Below are 6,732 nucleotides of genomic sequence, written 5' to 3' on the forward strand. Positions count from 1 at the left end.
CTACTTGATAGGTTTCTAAGTGTTGAAGATGAAGATTTGGTGAGTCCTCATAGATTCGAGGACAATACCCTACATGTCCCTTTTTTAATGTCTTTCTAGTATTTGCTTAAGTTTTGTATGGGCTTAATCCCAATGTTGTATTCAAAGTATTAGATGGTTTGAGATATAAGTGTATAAAGTCTAGAAGTCTTCCGCTTACTATTTTAATGAAAGTTTTCTTTGTAAAGAAAGTTTTTTTAATTCATTATGGTTTTTAGTTTTATGCGATGAATGAATGCTAAGAGGCTTGTATTAGACCTCTGAGAGGTCGAGTACGCCGGTTACGACTAGGGGGTGCTCTCGGGTCGTGACAGCTGCCCAGTAGCCAACTCGAATGGACTTCTTCCCGTCGCCTCACTCCGCTGTAAATTATAGTAGAACTGGGCAGTGTCTAGCAACTTTGCCCAGTCCTTCTGATTGGCACTGACATAGTGCCGCAAATAGCACTCCAAGAGTGCGTTGATCCGCTCCGTCTGTCCGTCCGTTTGGGGGTGAAAGCTGGTCGAAAAATGTAACTCCAACCCGAGTAAGCTGAATAACTCCCTCCAAAACGCACCAGTGAATCAAGGATCTCGATCACTAATAATGTGCTTGGGTATACCCCAATGCTTCACAATATCTCTCAAGAATATACGGGCTGCCTCCTTGGCTTTGCAGCTGGCCGTCGTGACTGTGAAGGTAGCGTATTTTGAGAAGCAATCAACTACAACCATGATAGTCCCGAACATGGGCGGATCTACATGGATCCAAGGGGGTTCATCTGAACCCCCTTCGTTGGAAAAATTACACGGTATATATAGGATCAATTTTTTGATTTATATGTATATACCAAGTGATGAACCCCCTGAACATAAGCTAAGGTATTGGCTCAGTAGTGAAGGGGGTTCAAGAATTCACAATATAAGTGTTGGGTCGCGGGTTCGACTCCCTGTAACAACGTTTTTCCCCATATTTTTGAGATTTATACTATTTTATTAGATATTAAAAAATAAATTTATTTTCCATTTTTATAAAATTAAGTAAAACTTATAACGTTGTTTTCATAATTAAAATTAAAAATACATTCTCCCATTCTCATTTTAAGTCAAACGTTTAATTTATATTTGATTAAGGAATAAAATAATTATAAGTAAGATTAAACAAATAAGAGTAATCATTTAAAATTTATAAATAAATACAATTGTCGCGAACGCGAATTTTATTGCTACAATATGATTGGATTTAGAAGTATTCCTTAGTTTCAAAAATTAAATAACGTTTATATACAACAATGACCAGAGACAAGACCCATATAGTTTTAAAAAATACATTCTCTCATACTTATTTTAATGTTATATCAAACATATACTTACTCGATTTTATTGTTGTGTTGAGATAGAGTTGAATATTTTTTTAGTTGCTTATATCTGATCCGACCCATTTATATTTGACCCGCTCCGCCCACCCCGTTTATATGGATACTAATAGTGTGCTTACTTATCTTTTTGAACCCCCTCGATGGAAATCCTGCATCCGCCACTGGTCCCGAACCCCTCCGAATTCGGCAAGCAAGTGATGAAGTCCATGGTGACGCTGTCCCATGGTTTCTCAGCAATGGGCAGTGGCTCAAGCAGTCCGCCCGGCGCCTTCGTTCAACTTTGTCTTGTTGACAAACGAGGCAAGTATGCACGTAGACCTCAATGTCATCTCGCATTCGAGGCCAATAATAAGAAGATTCCAGCAACGCTAACGTTCTCTTCTGCCCCGGGTGACCAGCCCACATTGTATCATGACCCTCTTTGGTTAAAGTACGCCGAAGACTAGCCCACTTCGGCACATACACACATCTTCTTGTGGTGTACAACAAGCCATTCTCCTCCCAAAACTTCTTCGTCTTGCCTTGTTGGGCCAAAACGAGAAGTTGTTTTGCCACGGGATCATGCTGCATCCCCTCTTTAATATCATCAATAACACTGCTGCATGTCGAACTGATAATTGCAGCAAGGGTAGCCTTGCGACTGAGCGCGTCGGCTACAACATTAGCCTTCCCCGGCTTGTACTCAAACGTGAAATTAAATTCAGCCAAAAAGTCTTGCCAACGGGCTTGCTTGGCAGTCAGCTTCTTTTGGGACTGAAAATAAGTCGTCGCGACGTTGTCCGTCTTAACAACAAAATGAGCACCCAATACATAATGACGCCAAGTCCGTAAGCAATGGACCACAGCCGTCATCTCCCTCTCATGGGCAGAATAGCATCGTTCCGCATCATTCAATTTTCTGCTCTCAAACGCTATCGGGTGGCCCTCTTGCATTAGGACACCACCAATAGCAAAATCAGACGCGTCGGTGTGAATTTCAAACGCCTTAGTGAAATCTGGCAGCGCCAAAACCGGCTCATCGATGATGGCTGCCTTAAGGTTTTTAAAGGCAGTTCGACACAAGTCAGTCCACTCCCACTCACGACTCTTTTACAGCAAGTCGATGAGTGGAGTAGCAATGGCAGAATAGCCAAATATGAAGCGCCGATAGTAATTGGCGAGGCCAAGGAAGGACCGCAATTCTGGTACCTTCGTTGAGGCCTCCCAGTCTCGTATTGCCTCAACCTTATCACTGTCCATCCTTATTTCGTCATGGCTGATCGTGTGCCCGAGGAACTGGACAGTGGGCTGGGCGAAACTGCATTTCTCCCGGTTCACACACAAATCGTTATCACGCAATACCTTGAACACTTTGCACAAATGCTCAACATGTTCCTCTATGCTGTTACTGTAAACGACAATATCGTCTAGATAGATGACCACAAACTGATCCAAAAAGGGATGGAACAGCTTGTTCATCAATGTACAAAATGTGGCGGGTGCGTTTGTCAAGCCGAAAGGCATGACCAACCACTCAAAAGCACCATATCGAGTGACACAAGTTGTCTTTGGTTCGTCACCCTCGGCAATTCGGACTTGATAATACCCCTTCTTCAAGTCCATCTTTGTGAACACCTTGGCATGTCCCAAACGATCAAATAAATCTGCAATCAACGGAATAAGATACTTGTTCTTCACCATGACCTTGTTGAGGACCCGGTAATCAATACACAAACGTAGTGTCCCTTCCTTCTTCTTTTGGAACAAAACAGGCGCACCAAAAGGCGCCTTAGAAGGCTTAATATGTCCCGCGTCCAGCAACTCCTTGAGCTGCTTCCTCAGTTCCTCCAGCTCCGGGGGCGCCATACGATAAGGCGTCATGAAAGGTGGCTTTGCCTCGGGCACCAGTTCAATTTGGTGATCAACTTCCCTTTGTGGTGACAATCGTTGGGGAAGTTCTTCCGGCATCACGTCCATATTATCAAAAAGGACTTGCTCAATACAGTGAGGCAAGGCTGCTACCTCAATCGAGTCTCCGACACCTCCAACAAGGGCAGCAAAGAAGGTTGGTTCCCCTCTCTTGAAGCCTTTAACAAGCTGCATGGCGGACAAGTGCACTCCATTTTGTGGCACATGAATAAGGGGTACCACACAATACCCTCCGGCATCGCTGATGTGAAGTTGGTTGAGGCGCTGCGAAATAAACGCATTAACCTCAGACCAAAAGTCCAGCCCCAAAATAATGTCAAACACATCCATGGGCGCTATGGTGAAGTCCGTCAACCCCTTCCACCCTCCTAAATCGATGGGGACTTTAGGAGCGAAGCCATGAACTGTCGTGGGGAGGGCGTTGACAGTTTTCAGCATTGTGTCACTAGCAACATAATTCAAACAAAGGTTTGTGGCCCTTTCCTTCGTTACAAAATTGTGAGTTTCACCGGTGTCCACCATAATTCTAACGTTTTTACCATTCAACTTGGCATTGACAAACAATGATTGGCGTGGCCTTACACTAATCGGCTAGGCAGCCAACGCAACAAGTGTCATGTGATTAAACAACGCCATGTGGTTAAACATTCCCATAGCAACGTTCTTGTTCCGGTCCGTCCCACCAATCTGCCCAGATTGCTCCCCGAATGGTCCTCCAGTTTGCGCGGCAGTTTGCTCTTGCTGCTTTTGGGCAGCAACCATAGCACTCAATTTACTCAATGACGGACAATAACGGGCAGCGTGAGTAGTCTCACCACAAATATAACAACCCTCTCGATGTGGAGCGCCTTTCTTACGATCCTCATAGTTTTTGCGGAAATTAGAGGGTTGGTTACGATTGTTATCTCTTGTATCGCTACCTCGGTTGGGAGCTGTCTTGTTCTTTTTCCGACTGCTATCCCCCTTGGGAGGAACATTTCTGCTCCGATTGTCCCTCCCCTTCGCTGCTTCTGCCCGAAAATCAGTGAGTGATTCCGCCATTGTAATCGCCTCATCAACGTCACGAACTTGTCGCCTTTGATGTTCTTGTTTGGCCCAGTTTTGGAGGCCATCCAAGAAGTAAAACAACAAGTCCTCACTGGTCAGGGTCGGAATTTGGAGAGTGAGTCTCGTGAACTATTTCACATAGTCACGAATGGAAGACGTTTGCTTCAGTTCCCTCAACTTCCGACGAGCTTCATGCACTACGTTTTGAGGGTAGAATTGTCGCTTTAGCTCTTCTTTGAACTGCTCCCAGTCTTCGATGGTGCAAACCCCTCTCTCCATGTCTGCCTTCTTCCTTCGCCACCACAGCATAGCAGTGTCGCTCAAATACATAGCTGCTGTCTAGATTTTGGCAGCTTCGCTAGTCATGCAAACATGCTCAAAATAAGCATCTATTTGCCACAAGAAATTCTCAACATCTTGGGCATTTCTTTCCCCACGAAACTCTTTTGGCTTAGGAGCTTCAATACGAGTTTCACGTACGATAACGGGACCAACAACTCCCGCAGTGGCAGTCTCATCAACCTGCCTTTTTAAAGTCTCGAACTCTCGGTGAAGAGGGGAGAGAGCTTCGGTGAGCTTGAGTTCGAGGTTGGTCAGTCCTTCCTTGTTAACCTCTTCAAGCTCTTCAAGGTTACTTTTCACCTCATCGAGGCCTTCAAGAGCAACCGTTTCAAGAGAAGTGAAATTGTTTTCGAAAACCACAAGTAGCCTATTCAAGGCCGACAAACCAGCCTCAACTCCGAGGATCTTCTCGTCGAGTTGGCTGGTATCGGAAACTTCTTTTTCTTCCCCATGGCTCCTGCCACAAACAGGAGGGTTAAAAGAAGATTCTCTTACCCTGCTCTTGTCACGTTTCCTGGCAGTGTCTCTCCGGGCTTCCTGCTCTTCTTCTTCGTTGCGTTGAGACTTCGACGTCATGCTCTAACCGTTGCTCTGATACCACTTGTCACGGGCCTATTTTTTGAGGTCTCGTGGGACAACAAATGAAGGCTTGCACAGCTCTTCGGATGCTCAGTCCTAACACAAACAAGCACTCAAACGTGCAGCAGCAATTTGTCTTGAAACAGTCCACAAAATAGCCAACGAGAAAGCAATAAAAAAGAAGCAAACTTTGGGAGGCAAGTGCCAATTTTCTTGATATTTTTCCAAGTGTTCTACATAAAAATGAACCACTACAATATATGTCTAAAGGCTGAAAAACAAAGCTAAAACGTTGGGGGACAAGTTCCCCAAAAATAATGGACTACAACATGTCTTTACAAAGTCAAAGGTTTTGTGGGTCAAGGTGGAGTGTTCCTTGAATTGGGGCACTCTTGTCCCTTCGGCGGGCCCCTTTTTTGACTTAAAGTCATGGCTTGTACATGCTCCTCAAAGGTCTACAAGTCCTTTCCGAAAGCTGGAAAATAATAGATATGCTGTTGGAGACCCGCTGAAACGCTACCCGAATCTGCCTCGCCCTCGGAGCTGCTGGAATTTAATGTAGCTCTTCGCGGGGCGGTACGCAGATCTCCATAAATTTCCAAAGTTGCATCCAAAGTTGCCTACTCATTGATAGTGAAAAGGTAAAATATAATCACCTAAATATGCTTACAAAGACAAGAGCAACTCATCTGAGCAAGCCAATGCGAATTTTGTTATGCCAGTGCACAAAACAAACATGCAATGACGGTGTAAATTTTTAGTCTGCCCATTATTATTATGTTGGGCTAATTATGTTAGGCAAGACACCCCTATCAATATTGTTTGACTTGTTGATAAGCTATAAGTAGGTCATTTGCTACAGGGGCGGCTCAAACCCGATGGTGGCCTAAGGCCAAACTCAAACTAGAGGCCTTAAAAAAATTATAAAAATATTTTTATTTTAAATCTATTTTTCTATTTTTTTTAGATGCAAACTTGTTAATAATTTTTGTGTAGTCAATATCTTCTAGTAATTCTTTTTCAATCGATAATATAGCCAAACCACTTAATCTTTCTTGAGACATTGTCGATCTTAAATAAGATTTTATTATTTTTAATTTTTAAAAACTTCTTTCAGTTGAGACAACTATTACGGGAATTGTTAACATTATTCGATAAGCAATGTAAGCATTTGGAAAAGAATAAAGTCTTTTTATTTGATTGAGTATCTCAATTAGAGTATTGTCTTCTACTTTTATGATTTCCCTTAACACTTTTAATTCAGAAAATAAGTCTAAACCGTCAATATCGGAGTGAGTATTATGTTTTAAGGAACATTCAAGATTAAGACAATATTTTTTTAAAATTTTCATCATCAAATGATCTCAATTTCTTCCCACTAAATAGAAAACCAAAAATATTTTCATATACTTCAAATTGTTCAAATCTATTTTGAAGTGAAAAGATGGCTTGGTCTACTA

Source organism: Solanum tuberosum, unplaced genomic scaffold (genome assembly GCF_000226075.1).
Source record: "Solanum tuberosum cultivar DM 1-3 516 R44 unplaced genomic scaffold, SolTub_3.0 scf00060, whole genome shotgun sequence".
Taxonomy (NCBI): Eukaryota; Viridiplantae; Streptophyta; class Magnoliopsida; order Solanales; family Solanaceae; genus Solanum; species Solanum tuberosum.